The sequence below is a fragment of the Oryctolagus cuniculus genome, chromosome 11 (genome assembly GCF_051225735.1).
Source record: "Oryctolagus cuniculus isolate XC-2025 breed Fujian yellow rabbit chromosome 11, ASM5122573v1, whole genome shotgun sequence".
Classification (NCBI taxonomy): domain Eukaryota; kingdom Metazoa; phylum Chordata; class Mammalia; order Lagomorpha; family Leporidae; genus Oryctolagus; species Oryctolagus cuniculus.
The window spans coordinates 15,532,144-15,554,338 of record NC_142877.1 but is presented as its reverse complement, the minus strand read 5'-3'; the positions used below and the strand labels follow the sequence as shown (position 1 = coordinate 15,554,338).

Here is a 22,195-nt window from a genome sequence, read left to right as displayed (position 1 = left end):
CTCAGTGGCCTCACACCTGCTTCCAGGACTTGTATCTTTCTTCCTTTGGAGCCTTCCTCCCAAGGGTGACAGTCCCCAGTGAGTGCACCCCTGGACTCACAGGGCCAAGAGAAGGTTCTTCGCAGGGGCTGAGGGTGCAGAGTGCTTGGATATGCCCTTGGGACGCAAAGAGAGGAGGATAAACCCCAGGTCGAGCACAGGCTTGCATTCTTGGCCCAGACTCCCCAGATTAGGGTCCCACACAAACATCGCAGCCCCAGTCACTCCACTCCCCTTCCCCTGGGAAGCCGGCAATAAAACACTCATTGCTGGAGGCCTAATTACAGTGAGCAGGCTGGCAGTGCTGTCTCCAGAGTCTGCTTGGGAGGAACGTGCTGATTTATGCGCTTCCCAACATTTAAAGGTGGAGACCAGACTGTGGCTGAATCACATCTCATCGCTCCCTGGGACAAACTGCATGCCTGAGCTGCTGAGCAAACCCTGACAAGGACTGGCTGTCTCCGTCCTGTCCCTTCCTCCCCCGACCTGCCACCAGCTGCACCTGGGGGGTTCTCTGACCATTCCTTTGGGTCAAACGTCCATGTGGGCCACACAGGCATCAGAAGTGAGTAACGACTAAACACCTGCTCCGTGCCAGCATCTGCAGAAGTCAAGGCTCACAGCCTAGGGGGGCACACAGTCACACAAGCACACAGATGTTCCTGTCGTGAGGGCTGTCCCGCTGTGAAGACTGCAAAAAAGGAACCAAATTTCCTCCCCCACCCATACCCTCTATACCCTCTGCCCCTGAATCCGCACCTTGTTAGGTCACCTTGATGCCCTCTCCCTTGGACTCCGGACCCAGCTGGGTGCAATCTGGCCAAGACAAGCAGGCACAATGATGCAAGCAGAAGTTGAGAAAGTACCTGAGCAATGGAGTTTGTCTTCTTTTGCAGCTCCGGAAATTCACCCCATGGCTGGCCTCCTGGGGAGGGGATCACAGGGAGCCACGTGGAGAGAGACAGCCCATCATCTTGGGCAATGATGCCATCATAAACCAGTCAGCCCCACAACAGCCAGCACTGGGCCAGGCCAAAACCAGGAGCCCAGAACTCCATCCAAGGCCTCCACTAGGGTGATAGGGATCTAACCACTTGAGCTATCACCTGCCATCTCCCAAGGTGTGCATCAGCAAGAAGCCGGAATCGGGAGAGGACTTAGGACTCAAACCCAGGCACTCCAATGTGTGAGGCAGGCATCCCAAGGGGCATCTTAACTGCTTAGCCATATGCCACCCTCAGCTCTCTACTAACATAGCCTAAATAAGCTTTCATGGCAGCCACATCAGTAGTGCCCTGCCTCCCCCAACCCCAGGATCCTCTCTCTGGGTACAGCTGGGTTTTGTACTTCCTTCCATCTTATCTGAATTATAAGTATTTTCCCACACAACAAGATTATTCAAAACCAGACCGAGAGCATGTCCATCTTTGTCCCTCCCTGCCTAGCCCAGCCCAAGGTGTAGCACAGAGTGGCAGCTCATCCTGTTGAGGGACCAGCACTGTGGCACAGTAAGTTAACACCTTGGCCTGAAGCACCAGCATCCCATGTGGGTACCAGTTTGAGACCTGGCCACTCCACTTCTGATCCAGCCCTCTACTATGGTTTGGGAAAGCAGTAGAAGATGGTCCAAGTCCTTGGGCCCCCACACCCACGTGGGAGACCCGGAAGAAGCTCCTGGCTCCTGACTTCGGATCGGCTCAGCTCTAGACATTGCGGCCATCTGGGGAGTGAACCAGTGGAGGGAAGACCTCTCTCTGTCTCTACCTCTCTCTGTTACTCTTTCAAATAAATAAAATAAATCTTTAAAAAAAATAGTCTGTTGAATGGATGCATCTACTTCCTTAAGAGTGGCCTTCCTGGAAGGGACACACTAGGCAACACAGCCCACCTAGTGCCAAACATAAGGGACACTCACCATGGGAGGCCTGGACTCCCGTTGGAGTTCCAGGCTCTCGGCTTCACCTGGCCCAGCCAGTATTGTGGGGGAGTAAATCAACAGATGGACTATTCTCTCATTGTCTCTCTCTCTTAAAAAAAAAAGACAAATTTTAAAAGATATCGCACATCTGGATACTGCAGCATTGGGGGTGGGGGGTTCAGAGTACCACAGATTCTATCAAATGTTGGAGAGAAACACAGGACTACCTGCAAGACAGAGCTCAAGGCAGATTGCAGCTGCAGGGTTAGCTGTGCTGAGCTGCTTCTGCTGACCTCTGCCAGTGGTCACTGTGATACAGGGCAAGCTCCACGTAAAACTCAGTGAAGAACAGGAAACAGGGTGGCAACGTCCAACCTGATCCATTACGTTGTGCAGTGCCCAACGGGCATAGACTTCCCATTATTAAGTAATCCTGGATACTTGAGATAGAATTGTAAAATGTATCTTTCAATTTTGTGCAAGTTTATTTTTTTTTTCAAATGACTAAGAAATTGTTAGGCCATAAAGACTTGTAAGCTGTTTGAACCTAATTAGTAAACAAAATTACTTAGTATTCCTTTTGACCTTAGGGAACCATGAAAATTTTACTCAGGGCACGGGGCACAAAGAAATGCTGGGAATCTCTGTTTTCAGCATTTTCACTTCACCTCTCTGGGCTCTGGGGTTAGTTTCCCCACATATAACTGCAGATGGTAATCATATATCATAAAACTGCAGGTAAGATTGAGGGTATTTGCAATATTTCGATGGGTGCCTGGTGTGTAAGAACTGCTACATACATGTTGGCCCACACAGAGGGGCCAAATCAGCAGCTGGCCTTATTACAGGAGAAACGTGTAAAACACAGCAGAGAACAATTCTATAACACTCTCTTCTTTCACTAATACTCTATCATATGCCAAGTATTTTTTTAAGGTTTATTTATTTATTTGGAAGTCAGAGTTACAGAAAGAGAGAGAATGAGAGATCTTCCATCCTCTTGAGAAGCCAAGAGCTTCAACCTGGTCTCCCACGTGGGTGGCAGGGGCCCTAACACTCAGGCCATCCTCTCTCTGCTGCTTTTTCCAGGCCATTAGCAGGAAGCTGAATCGGAAATGGAGCAACCAGGACATGAACCAGGACCGTATGAGATACTGGTGTCACAGGCAGAGGCTTAAACCCTATGTCACAATGCTGGCCCCTGCCAAATACTTTGATATACACCACAGGGAGCACTGCACTGGGAGTCATAGAGGTGTTCCAGGTGGCTGTGTCTGGTGCAGCAGTTAAGACTTCACTTGGGAAGCCTGCATCCCATATCGTAGTACCTGGTTTGAGTTCCAGCTCTGCCCTCTGACTCAGTTTTCCTGCTAATGCACACCTGGGAGGCAGCAGGTGATGGCTCAATCCAAACAGAAGACCCTGGTTCTTGACTTCTGCCCATCCCAGCTCTGGCTCTTGCAGTCATTTGGAAAGTGAACTAGAGGATGGAAGATATGTGTTGTGTGTGTGTGCCAGCCTTTCAAATCTAAAAAAAAAAAAAAGTGTTACTGTGGTGCAGTGGGTTAAGCCACTGCCTACAATGTTGGTCTCCCATTTCAGAGTTCTGTTTCCTATCCAGCTCCCTGCTGATGTGCCTGGGAAAACAGCAGAAAATGGACAAGTGATTAGGCCCCTGCCACCCACATGGGAGACCCAGATGGAGCTCTGGGCTCCTGGCTTCAGCCTGGCCCACCTCTGGTCATTGCAGCCACCTAGGGAATAAACCAGTAGATGGAAGATCTATTTTTCCTTTTGTCTCAGTCACTCTTTCAAATACATCAATCTTAAATAAACAAAGAGAGAGATGTGTTCTGGCCACAGCTGAGCCTTGACACCTTGAGCAAGTCCCCCTCCCCCAAGCTAAGTGCAGTGATAGCCACAGTGCCGCTGGCTGAGGCAGGGAGGTTGACTCTTTGTTCAGGATGGAGAAGAGCTCCCTGGATGACACACTGTACACGCAACAGGAAGCAGGTGACTCACAGTGCGCAGATGAGCCGCTCATTACAAACCATCTTCATCAGCTGTGGGGTGCGTTCTCCCGGACTCCGCAGGTAAAAGAATGAGTTCCTGGCTGGCTCTGCGTTGAAAGTAATTAAGCACGTCAGAGTTGCAAAACCATCCGCTTCGGCCTGATTCAAGCTTTCCACCAAATCAGACCATTTCAGAGTGCGTTGCAGTGGAGAAGTTTTCCCAGCTGTATAATCAGTTCTGTATTCAGTTCCTTAAATAGAGATTCGTCGATAAACCAAACGACCATTTTTAAAATGCAGTTTTGTCTTTGGGAAAAAAGAAAATAAAGCCTCCCTTAAAAAAAAAAAAAAAAAAAAAACCTGCTTTCATCAGATCAGATTTCCTTTGGCATTTGCCTCTAGGGTTCTTAGGGATTCTGATTTTTTTTTAACGCTGAATTTATTCCTTTATTAGATAGTCATTGAAATCGACCTCCTTCCCGTAGAGGGGTGATTATGGATTCGTTCATTTTACGAGGCTAGTGGCTGACAGAAGTGATGCTGCTGGTAGCGTCAAGAAAATGTTGTGTTTTATAAAATGAGGACTGAGACGGTTATGAAGTTGATTTGGACATGTTTTCTGAAATTAAAAAAAAAAAAACAGAAATGGAAAAATGGTTTGTTGCAGAGGAAGGGCTCCATGCATACAGACGGACACTGCAGTCTAACCCAGACCCTTGAATAAGGCGGTGTCACTGCCTGACCCCTGCCTCCTCCCAGGTCTGTCTCAATCTGGGGCAGAAAGCAGACCCAGCTGAGGTTCCCAGCCCCAGCCCCACCCAGGGCACGTGACATCTGGACATAGCATTGTGTAGACTGAAGCCGGCAAAACAAACCACTGATCTTTTGGCCTTCAAAAACCGCCTTGCCCCCTCCTTGAAACGGACCCCATGGCCACACAGGCACCTCAGGTAGAAAAGTGAGAAGGGAAGCTCCCGCCACAATTACAGGAACACTCTTCCCACACGGCTTCCAGAACCAGGTGGTCCAGATTCCAATCCCGCCCTGCCACACACCAGCTGTGGGACGCCGAGCAAGTCCTGTAACCCTGCTGTATTGTTCCCTGGCCTGCCAGGTGGAAGTAGCAATTGGGAATCGAAGACCTTAGTATCTGCAGAGCACATGGAGCAGGGCCTGGCACGCATATTTTATGGAGGGCAGCTGCTGGCCTCTGTCTCACCTCTGGCTAACAGATGCTCCTTGCCTCCTGCCTGCACTCCACAAGGTCCACTTTCAGGGGGCTCAGCGCTCCCGCCCCGGGCCACGGGAAAGCCCGCCACGTCTGACACTGCCCAAGGACCCTCTGATCTTCCATGGCCCGCCTTCTTGCCTGCCCATCTCTCCGCGCGGAGGAAATAACACCCTCACACAGAGCCCCTCGACTTCCCTCCCCACCTCACTCTGTCCTGCTCCTGCCCAAACCCTCACTCCCCACCCTCCTTCCTGCCAGAGTGGAAAGGGGCCCCTAATTGCACCACCCAAGGGTGGGGATCACCCCTGGTGGGGCCTGCCAGGGGGGCTGTGCGGCTCATGTACCCAGCCCAGGTGCCAGAAGGAACTGAAACCCCATCCATTCTTGCTTTCCAGGCAGGACAGGCATGCCTTCTAATCCATCCACCCAGAGGGGTCCACATTTCAAAGTTAAGTAAAACTATCTTGTAGGTGAGCGGAGGCCCTGACACCTGGATACCCGTTTTCCCAGAACCCTTTATCACTCTGTCATCTTTGTCAGCCTCTCCCTTCCCAGCTTCTTCTTCAGTTCCAGAGCTGTCATGGGCAGAGGCCGGCACTTGGGGAAACTGGCCAACACCTGGAATGGGGCAAAGCAGTCACCGTGGGCTCCTTCGGGGCTGCCTGTCACCAGGCAGGTGTCCCATTCTCCAGTTACCTGATTCTGTAAGGGCCACACCATCCTGCAGAGTAGCCACTGGCTGCAGGCAGCACTTGAACATTTAGAATGTCCCTGGTCCAAACTGAGGTGTGCTGTAAGGATGAAATACATACTGGATTTCAAAGACTTCGTGAGACAAAAAGAATGTCAAATACCTCATTAACACCTGTTCTATCAGAGGCTTGCTGGGATTGCTGTAACCAAGTCCACAAACAGGACGACCTGAAACAACAGGAATTTCTAATCTCACAATTCTCAAGGCCACAGGGCCCTGGTCAAGGCATCAGCAGGGCCCTACTCCCTCCGAGACCCGTAAGGGTGAACCTGTCCTGCCTCTTCCTAATTTCTGACCGTGGCCATCAATCCTGGCATTTCTTGGCTGGCGGCAGCATCCCTCCAATCTCTCTGGACCTCAGTTGTCACATGACATTCTCCATGTGGGTCAGTGACGTCATGTGACATCCTTAAGGACTACCCTACTCCAGGATAATCTCGTCTCAACTAATTATATCTGCACAACCCTACTTCCAAACAACACCACATTCTGAGAATAGGGAATAGGACCTCAACAAACCTTTTGGACGGGATACAACTCAATCCACAATACACATTTAAATGATACAATTTGGGATGTATTACGTTAAATTAAACAAAATGATTAATTGCATTCGTGGCTCACACGTGGGGCCCACATAATATTTCTCTTGGACAGCTTTGCTCTAGAATATGTACTGTGATTTTCTTGCTAGTTGTGATTGATTAGGTCACTCTGCAGCTACGGAAGGGTAAATGTTAACTGTAGAAAACAAAAGGCAACCAATGAATTTGATCCTGTACAGATGCAAAAATTATGGATTTTTATATGTATTTTGGCAATCTTACTCCAGTTCTTTTTCTAAGTGGCTATAAATATTTCTTTCTCTCATACTTTTTTTGAACTCTCCTTACCATCTTGCTGCTTCACTCATTAATAAGTTAATTAAATCTTTGACCCATGCTCACTTTATGGAAAGTTAAGTTTCCTCTCTACTCTGAAGAAGGGACTCTGAGGACAGTGCAGCCTGAAAGGCCTCTCTTCCCTTCCCTTCCCAATCCCAGGCTACTGCCTTTTCTAAGCAAGACTTGATCCCTACAGAAATCACTCATAGGGCAGTGATGGGGGAGTTGAACATGACCATTCCAGGGGAATCAGGGCTCTGAAGTCCCACAGACCCTGTGTGAAACTGCTGAGCCTTCCTGAACTTTAAAAGGCCAAGATGTGACTGACATGGACTAAGTTAGCCACCTGCAAGTATGGGAGGATTCAGAGATGCAGGGAGTGGGAAGCCTCCCTTGGACACTTGGCAGGGGGCTGACAGCCTCCCAGGAAGCATGGACCCTCAGGATTACATCCTTTGTCCCCAGCCATCTTCTAGGACACTTCTCAGCCAGATCTAAACCAGAAGAGCAGACAACAAAAGACAACAGCACAACAGAGCGATCCAGAGGAGAGTGAGGTAGGACAGTCAGATCACATGTCCACCGAACAGAACTGTAGCCAAAAGAGACAAATTCATACCTGAATTTTGAGACTGACAGTAGGCTTTTAGAAGCCCTAAATGTAGGGCCAGCACTGTAGCACAGCAGGTTAAAGCCCCAGCCTGCACTGCCAGCATCCCCTATTGGTGCCGGTTTGAATCCCGGCTGCTGCACTTCTGATCCAGCTCCCTGCTGGTGCACCTGGGAAAGCAGTGGAAGATAGCCCAAGTGCTTGGGCCCCTGCACCCACATGGGAGACCCAGAAGAAGCTCCTGGCTCCTGGCTTCATATAAGTGAAACTCCGACCATTGCGGTCAATTGGGGAGTGAATCAGCAGATGGAAGACCTCTCTCTCTGTCTCTACTACCTCTCTCTGTAAATGACTCTCAAGTAAATTTAAAAAAAATTTTTTTAAAAAAAAGATGACCCAAATGCATCGCAAAAAGAACTTTTGAAGTTTAAAATGAAAATTTGAGCTTGAAAAAGAAAACAAAGAACAATAGGTAAATTAAAGGAGAGGATGTCATTGTTGAGCCCTGAATCAGAAAGCTGGAAGATCAAGAATAAGAAATATCTTAGAGCTTAGAGAAGAAAGGTAATGAGACAAAGTCATGAGGGAGAAGATAAAAGATTTAGAGGAGAGTTTCAGGAGACCTAACATGCAAAGAACAGAAGTTCCAGACAAAGACAAAGTAAGAGTGGGAGAGGCAATAATTAAACACACGACAGAAAAAAATTTCCCTGAACCCAGGAAAGACTTGAATCTCTTGTTCAGTCCATGGCGACAAAAGCACTGGCTGGCTAAGAAATGATGCACTTGCTAGGATGGGAGAAAAGACACTGGAGCAGGTGCAAGACCTCACAGGTGAGCCTGCAGGTGGGAGACAATATGTGGAACCACAAATGAGCGCTTCGTCACCTCTGCCCTCCAAATAACCCACAGGAACCTGTCTTGTGACCCACTTGGGACTTTATAGGTGAGGGAATTTGCGCAGTGTGGTTCAGTCCAGCCAAGTTCACACATTTCAAAGCCACCATGCCAGCTAAGGCTAAAAGGACTCAACAAGCTATTTGTAGCCCTATGTGCTCTGGGTGGCCTCCAGTCAATGACCGAGGAAGGTAACAGCACAAAATCGCAGCCTATCTACCCAACAGAAGATTGCTTTACTGGGCAATTTTTTCTTGTTTTTTTTTTTTTTTTCAAGATTTATTCATTTGAGAGGCAGAGTTACAGAGAGAGAGAGAGACAGAGAGAAAGGTCTTCCATCCATGTTTCATTTCCCAAATGGACACAATGGCTGGAGCTGCACCAATCCAAAGCTAGGAGCCAGGAGCTTCTTCCAGGTCTCCCACGTGGGCGCAGGGGCCCAAGCACTTGGGCCATCTTCCACTGCTTTCCCAGGCCATAGCAGAGCGCTGGATTGGAAGAGGAGCAGCTGGGGCTTGAACAGGCGATCACATGGGAGGCTACGCCACAGAGCCTGCCCCTTACAGAACAATTTTTACAAAGCTCTCCTGCCAGGCTGGCAGCTGATAGGATTACATTGTGACGGGGTAGCTCCACCTGCCCCAACCCGTTTCCCCTCACTTCCTTTCACAGACGTCACGCTACAAAATCCTTGGTTCTTCTGACTCTGCCTCAGCACCTGCTTCTCAGAAATTCCTGCCAGCATAAAATAATGCGAAGCAGCTATTGTGATTATGCTCAACACGCCAAGGAAAATACGCTCCAAACAAACGAACCAAACGGAAATTCAAACAGCTCAGTACAAACCATAGAAAAGAACCAAGTGAACATTCTAGAACTAAAAAATATAATCTTTGTATTCTTTTAAGTTCACTGGATGAGTTTAACAAGCAATTAGAGGTGACAGAGAATCAACAGATTTGAAGATAGAGCAATAGAAATTGTCCAATCTGAGAAAGCAAAAGACTAAAAAATTGTAACAAAACCTCAGTGGCCCTCTGCAGAGCAATAGCACAAAGTTTAACATTTGTTTAATATGAACCCCAGAAGGCAAGCAGAGAATGGGACAGAAATCTTTGTGAATAAATAATGTTCCAAAATTTCCCACTCTAGTACAAGTTATAAATTTACAATTTCAGGAAACTCAAACCCACACAAGAAAAAAGCACACAGAAAATCTCACACAAATACCGCATAACAAACTACTGGAAACCAAAGATAAAACAAATGCCGCAGGGCCAGCCTTTGGAGCAGCGTTCAGACACTTCAAATGCGTGCATCCCACACTGCAGTGCCTAGGTCTGAGTCCCGGCTCTGCTTCCAATCCCAGTTTCCTGTTAATGCACACCCTGGTGGGCCGCAGGTGAGTCCTTGCCATCTGCATGAGAGACCCAGAGTGAATGCCTGGCTCCTGGCTTCATCCTGGTGCAGCCTGGGCTGTTGTGAGCATTTGGGGAATGAACCAGCAGACGGAAGATCTCTGTCCAGTGTCTGTCTGTCTGTCTCTCTCCCCCCTTTAAACTAAATAAAAATAGATTTTAAAAAAGAAAATGTCATGAAAATAGACATGGAAACAACACTGGTATACTGGGGAACAACAACTTGAATTACTTCTGACTTCACATCAGAAATAATGGAGGGCAAAAGACAACAGAGTAACATCGCTGGAGAGATGGAAGAATCATCAGCAACCAGAATTCTACATGCACTAAAATATACGTCCAGAATGACTGTGTTGGGAGTGCACATTAGCCTAGCAGTTAAGACACCCACACCCCACTTCAGACGGCTGAGGCTCAAATCCAGGCTTCCGCTCTTGACTCCAGCTTCCTGCTAACATGCACTCTAGGAGGCAGAGGTGACGACGGCTCAAGGAGTGGATGTCCTGGGTTGTGTTCCTGGCTCCTGATGTGACCCAGCCCAGCCCCAGACAGTGCAAAAATTTGGGGAGTGGACTAGCAAATGAGTGTGCTCGCTCATTCACTCACGCCGTGTGTGTGTGTATACACGCACACCCACACATACATGTACATGTGCACCTCTCAAACAGAAATGTTAAATGCATTTTAAAATGAGTGCACTGCTATGTGACAATTACTACAATGCACATTATTGTCCCACGGTCTCAGTGGCTCAAATGTCAGAGCACAGCTTGGCTGGGTCCTCTGAAGGCAGCAGTCAAGGTGTCAGCCCAGGCTGAGTTCTTATCTAGAAGCTGGACTGAGCAGGCCCACTGAGGTAGGTAGCAGGATTCGCTGCTTCGAGTCGGCAGGACAGGAGCCACCCTGAGCTACTGTCTGAGATGCTGCCTGCAGTATTCTGCCCTGTGTCCCTGATCACTTCATCTTGCTTGGTCGAAGCCAGCAGGAGAAAGAGACTCTACAGTCGGTGGGCAAGAAGGAGCCTTCGTAAAGCAAAGTAAAACAATCACTGTCGCCTAACCACACTCATGGGAAACTACGCCAAGAGGTGACTACCAGAAGCTGGGGGCTGTTGAGGGCCACTCAAGGTCTGCCCACCACAAGGAGAGGAAACACAAACATGTGCAAATGAGTGAAAGCCAAGGGAATTCACTGTCAACAGACCTGTGGCACAGGAACCCTGGATGGAGTTCATCAGATGGAGGGAAATGACATACATGGGAACTCATCTCTTCAAGAAGAAATTAAAATTCCTGGAAAGTTAAATATGCAGATAGAGTCATCTTAATTTCTATTTTATTTTTTTTATTTTTATTTATTTATTTTTTTTTTTTGACAGGCAGAGTGGACAGTGAGAGAGAGAGAGAGAAAGGTCTTCCTTTGCCGTTGGTTCACCCTCCAATGGCCGCCGCGGCCGGCACGCTGCGGCAGGCGCACCGCGCTGATCCGATGGCAGGAGCCAGGAGCCAGGTGCTTTTCCTGGTCTCCCATGGGGTGCAGGGCCCAAGCACCTGGGCCATCCTCCACTGCACTCCCTGGCCACAGCAGAGGGCTGGCCTGGAAGAGGGGCAACCGGGACAGAATCCAGCGCCCCGACCGGGACTAGAACCCGGTGTGCCGGCGCCGCTAGGCGGAGGATTAGCCTAGTGAGCCGCAGCGCCGGCTAGAGTCATCTTAATTTCTAAATGCATCTTTTTCTTTAAAGAAAAAACTCCAATGATGTCTGTGGAGTTTATAATGTAAGTAGATGCCATGTATATACGACAACAGTATAAAGGTTGAGAAGGCAAATGACCCTATTATCATTGCAAGGCTCTTAAATTTTGTGTGAAGTGGTAAAATATTAAACTTAAGTAAAATGTAGACTCTAAAGCAAGAATAAATATTGGAGCTGGAGTTGTGGCATAGTGGGTTAAGCCGCTGCCTGCAATGCCAGCATCCCATATAGGTACCAGCTCATGTCTCAGTTGTTCCACTTCCAATCCAGCTCCCTGCTAATGTGCCTGGGAAAGCAGCGAAAGATGACCCAAGTGCTTGGGGCCTGCCACCTACATGGGAGACCCAGAAGGAACTTCTGGCTCCTGGCTTTAGCCTGGCTCAGGATCTGGCTATTGCAACCATCTGGGGAGTAAACCAGTGGATGGAAGATCTCTGTGTGTGTGTGTGTGTGTGTGTCCCTCTCTTGGTAACTCGGACTTTCAAAAACATAAATAGAGCCTTTAAAAAAGTAAATATTACAATCACATATCACAACTACCTTTAAAATGTGAAGTTGCAAAGCTTAAAAAGCCAATTAATAAATTAAAATAGAGTTCTAAAAATTATTTAACCCAAAAACAGGAAAAAGGGGGAAGGAAAAAAAAAACTTGGGGCTGGCATTGTGGCGCAGTGGGTTAACACCCTGGACTGAAGCACTGGCATCCCATATGGGCGCAGGTTCAAGACCCAGCTGCTCCACTTCTGATCCAGCTCTCTGCCGTGGCCTGGGAAAGCAGAAGATGGCCCAAGTCCTTGGGCCCCTGCACCCGCGTGGGAGACCAGGAAGAAGCTCCTGGCTCCTGGCTTCCGATCAGTGCACCTCCGTGTGGCCATCTGGGGAGTGAACCACCAGATGGAAGACCTCTCTCTCTCTCTCTCTCTCTCTCTCTGCCTCTCCTCTCTCTGTGTAACTCATTCAAATAAATAAATAAATCTTTTAAAAAAATGAAAACAAAAACTTGACAAATAAAAGATCTATTTTAAATCATGCCCATAATTACTGGATCAGTATATAGACTAAACAACTAAAAGACAGAGAATGTAGGAATAGTTTTAAAAGAAAAAAAGGGCTATATTCTGACTACAAGAAGCATTCTTTACATTTTTAATTATTTATTTGATAGGCACAGAGACAGAAAGACAGAGAACTCTCATCCCCTGATATATTCCCTAATTGCCTACAACAGCTGGGGCTGAGCCAGTTAGAAACTGGAACTGGGAACGTAATCAAAGTCTCCCATTTGGATAGCAAGGACCCCATCACTCAAGCCATCACTGCTCTCACCCAGAGTGTGCATTAGCAGAAAGTAGGAATTGGGAACAGAGCCAGGATTCCCTACTCAGGTACTCCAATATGTGATACAGGCACCCCAACCAACATCTTAACTGCCAGACACAACCCCCATCCAGGGATGTATTTTAAATGCAACAGGACAGCTAGGCAAAAGGAAAGGGATGAGAAAAGATGCATCACACAACATACAATCCCTGCGTAAGGAAACTAGGATTGTGGGCATGTGTTTTAACACAGCAGTTTAGGTAGCCATTTGGGACACCCACAGTCCATACAAGAGTACCTGGAATCAAGTCCCACCTCTGCTTCTGATCTACCTCCCTGTTAATGCACCTGGGAGGCAGTGGATGATGACCTAAGTACTTGTGTTCCTGACACTCACGGGAGACTATAATGGAGCTCCTGGATCCTGGCTTCACCCTGGGCCCAGCCCCAGCTGTTGGAGGCACTGGGGAGTGAACCAGTGAATAGAACATCTCTCTCTCTCTCTCTCTCTCTCTCTCTCTCTCTCTCTCTCCCCAGATAAGCAAATAAATAAATAAGGGTTTATTTTTGTAAAAAAGTTGGAATGAGGATTAGGCTAATTTCCAATCAGATAGATTTTCATGATCATTTTAAGTGCATAACTGATCATAAAGATAGGAATAAGTGTCAAAGGGATCACATAAATAAGACCAAGTATCTGCTAATAATGATAGAATTTAAAAAGAGAAAATGATCCAACATGGGAAGCAGGTCACACAGCAGACTCATAGAATGACAAAAGCCCTAAATAGCACTCTGGCCTCAGAATCAGCCCTTAAGGCATTCGGATCTGGTTAAAAAGCCTATGAGAGCATCTCAGGCATGGAAAGCCAAGACACTGTGGCAAAAAAATGGCCTACATAAAAGATCTCTGTGAGATCTCAGTGGAAAGAAGAGACCATCAAAGAAGGTGATACCTTTCTCTGAAGGGAGGAAAAAAATTCCACTTTGATTATGGACCTGCCTAAATAATGTTGGAGTTTGTGGACTCAAAAGGCTTCCATAGCCTTGGCAGCTCATGACAAGAGCCTCAGGTGATTACTGACATCATAAATAAGAGTGTCAATTGTTAAATCAATGAGAGTCACTGTGCACTTACTCCCAATGTAGGACCTCTGTCCTTAATGAGTTGTACTATGAGAATTAACAGTAAAACGTGTCTTCAAATAGTACTTTATACTTTGTGTGTCTGTGTGGATGCAAACTGTTAAAATATACTTAGAGTTGGTCTTCTATATATAAAGATAATTAAAAAGGAATCTTAATGAAGAATGAGATAGGAGAGGGAGCAGGAGGTGGGATGGGAGTGAGGGTGGGAGGGCGGATATGGGGGGAAGAGCCGCTATATTTCAAAAGCTGTACCTATAAAATTTATATTTATTAAATAAAAGCTTTCCTTTAAAAAAAAGGTAGACTTTAAAACAAAGACTTAAAATGGACAGTTTATGATGGTAAGATGGTCCATTTTCATCAGAGACATAAAAATTATTATTAGTGGGGCTGGTGTTGTGGCGCAGTGGGTTAAGCTGCCACCTGCATACCAGGATCCCATAGAAGCACTGGTTCCAGTCCTGCCTGCTCTCTTCCCATCCAGCTGTCTGCTGGTATTCCTGGGAAGGCAGTGGAAGATGATCCAAGTGCTTGGGTCCCTGCCACCCACATGGAAGACCCAGGTGGAGTTCCAGGCTCCTAGCTTTGGCCTGGTCCAGCCCTGGCCACTGTGGCCATTCAAGGAGGGAACCAGCAGATGGGAGATCACTGTCTCTGTAACTCAACCTTTCAAATAAATAAATCATTATTTAAAAAGATGAAAATAGCTATACTAGAAAGTAAAATAGTTGTGAAAATAAATGGCCAAAGGTTCTACTTCAAGTAGCTACAAAAAGAAGAGTAAAGGAAATCCAAACTTAGTAGAAATAAGGAGTATTAAAATAAGAGCACAGGGGGCCAGTGCTGTAGTATAGTAGGCTAAGCATCCCATATGGGCACTGGTGTGTGTCCTGGCTGCTCCTTTTCCAATGCAGCTCTCTGCTGTGGCCTGGGAAAGCAGTGGAAGATGGACCAAGTGCTGGGATCCCTGCACCTGCATGGGGGACCCGGAAGAGGCTCCAAGCTCCTAGCTTTGGATCAGCCCAGCTCCAGCCATTGTGGCCATTTGGGGAGTGAATCAGCAAGGGAAGACCTTTCTGTCTGTCTCCCCCTCTGTCTGTCTGTAACTCTCTCAAATAAATAAATAAAATCCTTAAAATAAAAAAGAGGGGCTGGCACTTTGGCACAGTGGGTTAAAACCCTGGCCTGCATTGCTGGCATCCCATATAGGCAATAGTTCATGTCCTGTCTGTTCTTTTTCTGATCCAGCTCCCTACTAATGTGCCTGGGAAAGCAGTGGAAGATGGCCCAAGTCCTTGGGCCCCTGCACCCACACAGAGACCCAGAAGAAGCTCCTGGCTTCCTGGCTTCCTGGCTTTGGATTGGCTCAGTTCTGGCTGTTGCAACCATCTGGGGAGTGAACCAGCAGACAGCAGACCTCTCTGTCTGTCTCTACCTCTCTATCTCTGTAACTCTTTCAAATAAATAAAAACAAATCTTTAAAAAATAAATAAATATAAAAAAGAAAGATATCAATTATCCCAAAACTGATGTACACACTTAATGCCTTCCCAACCATAATTAAATCTGACAGTTTTGTAAAATGTCACAAACTGGTTCTAAAATTCATATGAAAATGTGAAGTACCCAGAAATATCCAAAGCAATCTTAAAAAAGGACAAATCTGTAGGTCTGCAGAGTGGACTTGGAGACCCGTGACGCAGCTGTAGCAGCTGCCGCACTGCGGCACCGTCTTAGGGACAAACAGATCAAGGACCCAGAGGCAGGTTCTCACAGGTGAGATGACCAAATCAACCCAATAAAGACAGGAAATGTTTTCAACAAACAGCACTGGGATAACTGAATATCCAATATGGGGGAAAAAATGGTCTTCAACTCTACCTCCTCCCACCACACACAGAAGTTACATCAAGATGGATCTCGATCTATAAACCTAAAAGAACACAGAACTTCTAGAAGCAAATGTAGAAACTTAACTTGAGGACTATATTTCTTACAATAACCATGAAATTTTTTAAAATGTACAAATTAGTCTTATGCAAATTTAAAGAAGCCAGCACTGTGGCACAATAGGCTAAGCTTCTGCCTGCAGCACCAGCATCCCATATAAGCACTGGTTCCAGTCCCAGCTGCTCCTCTTCTGATCCAGCTCCTTGCTTATGGCCTGGGAAAGCGGTGAAGATGGCCCAAGTTCTTGGGCTCCTGCACCTGCATGGGAGACCTGGAAGAAGCTCTTGTCTTCGGATCAGCTCAGCTCCAGCTGTTGCAGCCATTTGGGGCGTGAATCAGCAGATGGAAGACCTTTCTCTCTGTCTCTCCCTCTGTCTGTAACTCTACCTCTCAAATAAATAATCTTTTTTTAAAAAAAATTAAAAAACAAAATTTAAAAACTTCTGTTTATCAAAAGACACCTTTAAGAAAGTGAATATGCGGCCGGCGCCACGCCTCACTAGGCTAATCTGCCACCTTGCAGCGCCGGCACACCGGGTTCTAGTCCCGGTCGGGGCGCCGGATTCTGTCCCAGTTGCCCCTCTTCCAGGCCAGCTCTCTGCTGTGGCCAGGCAGTGCAGTGGATGTGGCCATTGGAGGGTGAACCAACAGCAAAGGAAGACCTTTCTCTCTCTGTCTCTCTCTCTCACTGTCCACTCTGCCTGTCAAAAAAAAAAAAAGTGAATATGCAAATCTCAGACTGGGGGAAAATTTTACAAAATATATAACTGACCAATGGTCAGTACTATACTATTCAGAATATAAATTTCAAAAAAAAAAAAAAAAACTCTACAACTGAATTTTCAAAAAAAAAAAAAAAGACCAACCCATGTGAAAACAAACAAAATATCTCAACACTTCACAACAGAAAATATATGAATTGTACATATATGCGTTAGGATGTTCAACAGCCTTCACTAGTTACTGGAAAAGCAAATTAAAATCATAATGAGATACCTCCACATATTTACCAAATGGCTATTTTTAAAGATTAACAACAGCGGCCGGCGCCACGGCTCAGTAGGCTAATCCTCCACCTTGCAGAGCCGGCACACCGGGTTCTAGTCCCGGTCGGGGCACCAGATTCTGTCCCGGTTGCCCCTCTTCCAGGCCAGCTCTCTGCTGTGGCCCGGGAAGGCAGTGGAGGATGGCCTAAGTCCTTGGGCCCTGCACCCCATGGGAGACCAGGATAAGTACCTGGCTCTTGCCATCGGATCAGCGCGGTGCGCCGTTCGTAGCACACCAGCCGCGGTGGCCATTGGAGGGTGAACCAACGGCAAAGGAAGACCTTTCTGTCTCTCTCTCTGACTGTCCACTCTGCCTGTCAAAAAATAAAAAAAAAATTTAAAAAAAAGATTAACAACAGCAATTATTGTTAAGGATGTGGTATAACCATAACTCACACATTGTTGAGCAAAGTATAAAATGGTATAATCACTGGGGGGGGGCGGAATCTGTCAATATCTTATAAAAGTAAACCTACACCTGCCCTATGAACCAGCATCCTACTCTTAGGTGCTTATTCAAGAAAAGAGAACATGTCTGCAAGAAGTTTTGTACACAAACGTTCACAGTAGCTTTATTCATAATAATCAAAAGTTAAGGGGCCAGCACTGTGGCTCAGTGGGTTAAAGCCCCAGCCTACAGCGCCAGCATCCCATATGGACGCCAGTTCGAGTCCCAACTGTACCACTTCCAATCCAACTCCCTGCTAATGTGCCTGGAAAAGCAGCAGTGGATGGCCCAAATCCTTGGGCCCCTGTACCCACATGGGAGACCCCAGAAGAAGCTCCCAGCTCCCAGCTTCGGATCAGCTCAACTCTGGCCATTGTGGCCATTTAGGGAGTGAACCAGCGGATGGAAGATCTCTCTCTCTGTCTCTACCTCTCTCTGTAACTCAGTCTTTCAAATAAAATAAAAGAAATCTTTAAAAAATCAAAAGCCAAAAACAGCTCAGAAGGACAAATACACTGTATAAATTCATAAAATAGAAGACTACTGATCAGTAAAAAGGAACAAACAACCTTATGCATTCCTTATGCAGAGTTAAGACCTGTACTAGAAAGCAAAGACACTGGAATTACAGGAAATTCTGCACCATGTCAAACTACGCTATCATGAGAAGATCAGAGCAGTGGTTCCTGGGCGTGAGGTGGGAACTGTTGAGAAGGCACACAGCAGAACTTTCTGGAAGTGATGTTAATGTCCTATAACTTCATTGGAATTAAGGATACAAGAGTGCATGCATTTGTCAGAATTCATTGAAAGGTACACTTGAGATCTGCACAATTTAGTTTATATAAATTATATATAAAAAACTCTGTAAACAAATATGAACTAAAGTTAATAATATGCATACTAAAGGATTTAAGGGCGAAGTGTACTCTTTATCTTTTACTTTGAAATGTACCGAAAAATCAGACAGATTGATAAATGGAACGACGAATGAGTAGATAATAAAGAGGTAATAAAGCAAAGGTGTCTCTTGGGGGCACATTCCAACCACAGCCACACCGGAGCAGGATTCACCTGAATAAAGTGTGGCACACGAGGGACATTATGGGCCATACAAGGACTCAATCCATAAACAGTTTAGAGGCGTCGCACCGAGGTACTGGGGAGGGAGAAAAGCTGGTGTGAGTAATCTCATCCTACGGTTGTAAAGCACACACATGGACACACGCACATGCATGCATGCACAGGATTATAGTCACACAAAGGAAACTCTGAAGAACACGAACTAGATTGTTAACACAGCCACGGAGACCGGCTATGATGAGAGGCTGCATGCTAAGGTGGGGATGAACCCACGATAAACCTAGCATGATGTCATCTCATCCAAGTTAGCCTTTGTGCATGGGCAGGAAGTCGTTCTCAGGAGACGCGGAGAAGCAGGGAGGCACCAGGACGTTCATGACGAGCATCTCAGAGTGGGGTTCCAGGGTACTCTTCCCTCATTTTGGTTGAAAGGAAGGGAGGAGGGGAGGCGTTGTCTCTACTGTTCCTCATTCTGCTTCGTATCGTCTCCTCCCCCACTGCACTCTCCTCCCATCTGCCCCCTGCCCCAGCATCTCACATCTTCCACTGACTTCCATGGCACCCTGCTCCCCACTCCAGCCTCGATTTCTTCCTCTTTCACCCCTTTCCCTCACCTGCCTGGATTTTGTCCTTGGACATTTCCTTTCCTCGATTTAATTACCATCTAGACATTAATGTCTCCCAAGCTGCTTTCCTGAGTTCCAGCCATATATCTCCGGTTGTCCCACGGGTTCATCCAGCTCATCAGAGCCAAAATTAATCTTGTCATCCTTCCCTCAACCCCGCTGCTCCTCCTGCAGCCTCATCTCAGGAAATGGTACCACTCTTCCAGGAGCTCAAACCATGAGCTCGCACACCTCGACTCAGTCTTGGCCCTCTATGGAACCAATCACCAAGTAGTACCAATTTTAAATTCTGGGGTCTCTATCAAATCCATTCTCTGTCACCCCTCCACTGCTAGCACATTGGTTTGGACACCATTATCTCTCTTCCAAATGATTGAAGCAGTCCACCATCCCCTACTCATCTCCCATGGATCTTTCCAAGCCACAAATATGATTTTACTTCCCTGCTAAGAAACTCTTTGAAGGTTTCCCCAACACTGGTTTAAGGATATGCTCAGCCTCCCCAGACACACATCACCTCCCACCTCTGATCTCTGTGTCCACCCCATGTCTAAGGAGGTAGCACTGCTGTTCAAGGGTCAACACATCCAAGGGCTAAGGATGCTAAGCTGCTATACAGCTGGAACACTTAGCAGAGGTGAGGATGTCTTTCCCTCCTTGGAAAATGACTTTCCAAGTGGGTCCCTACTTTCCCCTGGGAAGGAAGTCTGTCATCTCTCATTAGTCTCCCTGACTCTGTTATTCTCCAGAGGCTGGGGCAATGGGCTGGTTGGAAACTACCGACCCCAGAGAAGAAAAGCCTGGGGTGTAGAGGAAGCTTGCTTCTCTTTAGTTGTAGGGAGGAGGTTTTGTGCCAACTTCCTTTACAGCATCCTCCACCTAATTCCTGACACCTTGACACCAGAGCTTGGGACCAGGCCCAAAGGGCCCCTTTGCTAGGGACTTTCTTCCCCACATACCCAGCACAGCACTGAGCACCACTATTCACAGGAATCCCCTTATCCAAAGCTTTCTTTGCCTCAGTTTCAGTTAGACGTGGTCCACTGAGGTCCAAAAATATTAAGCGGAAAATTCCAGAAGTCAACACTTTCTAAGTTTTAAATTGTACACCATTGTGGGTAGTGGGATGTCATCCCTCTCCCGGCCACTCCATCCACCCAGGACGTGACTCATCCCTTTGCCCAGTGTCGCTATCCCGTACTCACCTTCCTTTAGCCACCTAGTGTCGTCTCTGTCATCAGACCCACTGCTGCGGTATTGCACTGCTTCTGCTCCAGCGACCCTGGTTTTGCTTGCTGATTCCGAAGTGCGAGCATAGTGACAGAGGAGGCACCACCAAGGCAAAAAACTGGGAAGGAAAGGTCGACTCTGGGATTATGTGGCAATGCTGCAGGGCTTATAGGGAAAGACATAATAGAAGTAGTGCTCAGGGCCGGCACCTCGGCTCAATAGGCTAATCCTCCGCCTGCGGCGCCGGCACACCGGGTTCTAGTCCCAGTCGGGGCGCCGGATTCTGTCCCGGTTGCCCCCCTTCCAGGCCAGCTCTCTGCTGTGGCCAGGGAGTGCAGTGGAGGATGGCCCAGGTGCTTGGGCCCTGCACCCCATGGGAGACCAGGAGAAGCACCTGGCTCCTGCCTTCGGATCAGCGCAATGTGCCGTGGCGGCCATTGGAGGGTGAACCAACGGCAAAAGAAAACCTTTCTCTCTGTCTGCCTCACTGTCCACTCTGCCTGTAAAAAAAAAAAAAAAAAAAAAAAAAAAGGAAAAGAAAGAAAGAAAAAAGAAAAGAAGTAGGGCTCAGTACTATCCTCAATTTCAGGGATCCAATGAGGGTCTTAAAAGATATTCTCTGAGGGGCCGGCACTGTGGCGCAGCAGGTTAATGCTCTGGCCTGCAGTGCCAGTATCCCATATGGGTGCAGGTTCTAGTCCCGGCTGCTCCTCTTCCAATCCTGTCGGGGAACGGGACAGCCTGGCCAGCTGTGCCGCTCCCGACAAGAAGTTTAGTGCTGGGCTTTTTCCACCCTGCCCGTTGCTAATTGCAAGATCCTGTTTTGACTTTAAGCATCCTGTTATTGCATGTTTCCCACACTTAGTTGGTAACATGTTTTCCGTGAATGATATATATAAATAGGTGGACGGTGGGCGGGAGTGAATGAATGAACGCTGGTAAAAGACGGAGAGTGAATGAACGCTGGTAAAAGACGGGTGAGTGAATGAATGCTGGTAAAAGACGGGTGAGTGAATGAATGCTGGTAAAAGACGGAGGAGTGAATGAACGCTGGTAAAAGGCGGAGTGATGAATGAACGCTGGTAAAAGGCAGAGGAATGAATGAACGCTTGTAAAAGACGGAGTAATGAATGAACGTGAATGAACGCCGGAAACAGGCGGGAGTTATGAATGAACGCCGGTAACAGGCGGGAGCTGTGAATGAATGCGAGTAGTAAGTAAGGAGTTGTGAATGAATGAGTTGTGAATGAATGCCGGTAACAGGGCGGGCGTTCGCGACATGTAACGCGAGTCTGCTGAAAAATAAAGTGGAAGCTGAAAAGCCGATAAACGCGTCTGGTGTCTCCGAGGTCTCGCCGGCGTTAACCTATCCGGAAGGTGTACGCCTGCAACTGGTGCCGTGACTCGGATCGCTGCGACGCGGAAAGAAGGTAAGAAAAAAAACGTCTATAGACGGGAGTCTAGGGGAAAAAGCCTAGGAATACCGCGGTACAATGGGGAACACAGTCCACCACGAAAATGCGCTTATTGATTAGCCGCCTTTTAAAGGCAACGGGGACGCCCGTAAAGAGTGTAGCTGTGTGCAATTTTATGAGGATACTATATAAAACTTGTCCTTGGTTTGTTGAAGAAGGAGATTTATCACAGGTTCGGTGGAGACGGGTGGGACGTGAATTGCGAAACGCTGGAGTCGAGGAGGGAGTGATCCGCTTGTGGTATCTGATAGATACTGCTTTACGGTCAGAGGATGACCAGATCGGGGAACTCTTAGATGAAGGCTCTGAACTACTGGAGGAGCTCAGCGAAGACTCCCATGATAGT

At 47.3% G+C, this 22,195-nt stretch overlaps 1 long non-coding RNA gene across 5 annotated transcripts in view; it reads right to left on the bottom strand.

Annotated features, from left to right (window-relative positions):
- Nucleotides 1–16: 16 nt before the first annotated feature.
- LOC103352311 (uncharacterized) overlaps nt 17–22,195 on the bottom strand; it is a 46,892-nt gene continuing 24,713 nt past the window's right edge. Inside the window, exons 2-6 of one of the 5 annotated variants that reach the window (XR_016216577.1) lie at nt 20,350–20,492; nt 5,897–5,991; nt 3,980–4,588; nt 906–964; nt 17–156 (exon numbers count right to left, since the gene is read on the bottom strand). This is a non-coding gene — a long non-coding RNA (uncharacterized LOC103352311). Of the gene's footprint in view, nt 157–905; nt 965–3,743; nt 4,589–5,712; nt 5,819–5,896; nt 5,992–20,349; nt 20,493–22,195 lie in introns of those variants that run through there. The other 4 variants (XR_016216574.1, XR_016216575.1, XR_519786.5 and 1 more) reach the window with 4 other exon arrangements.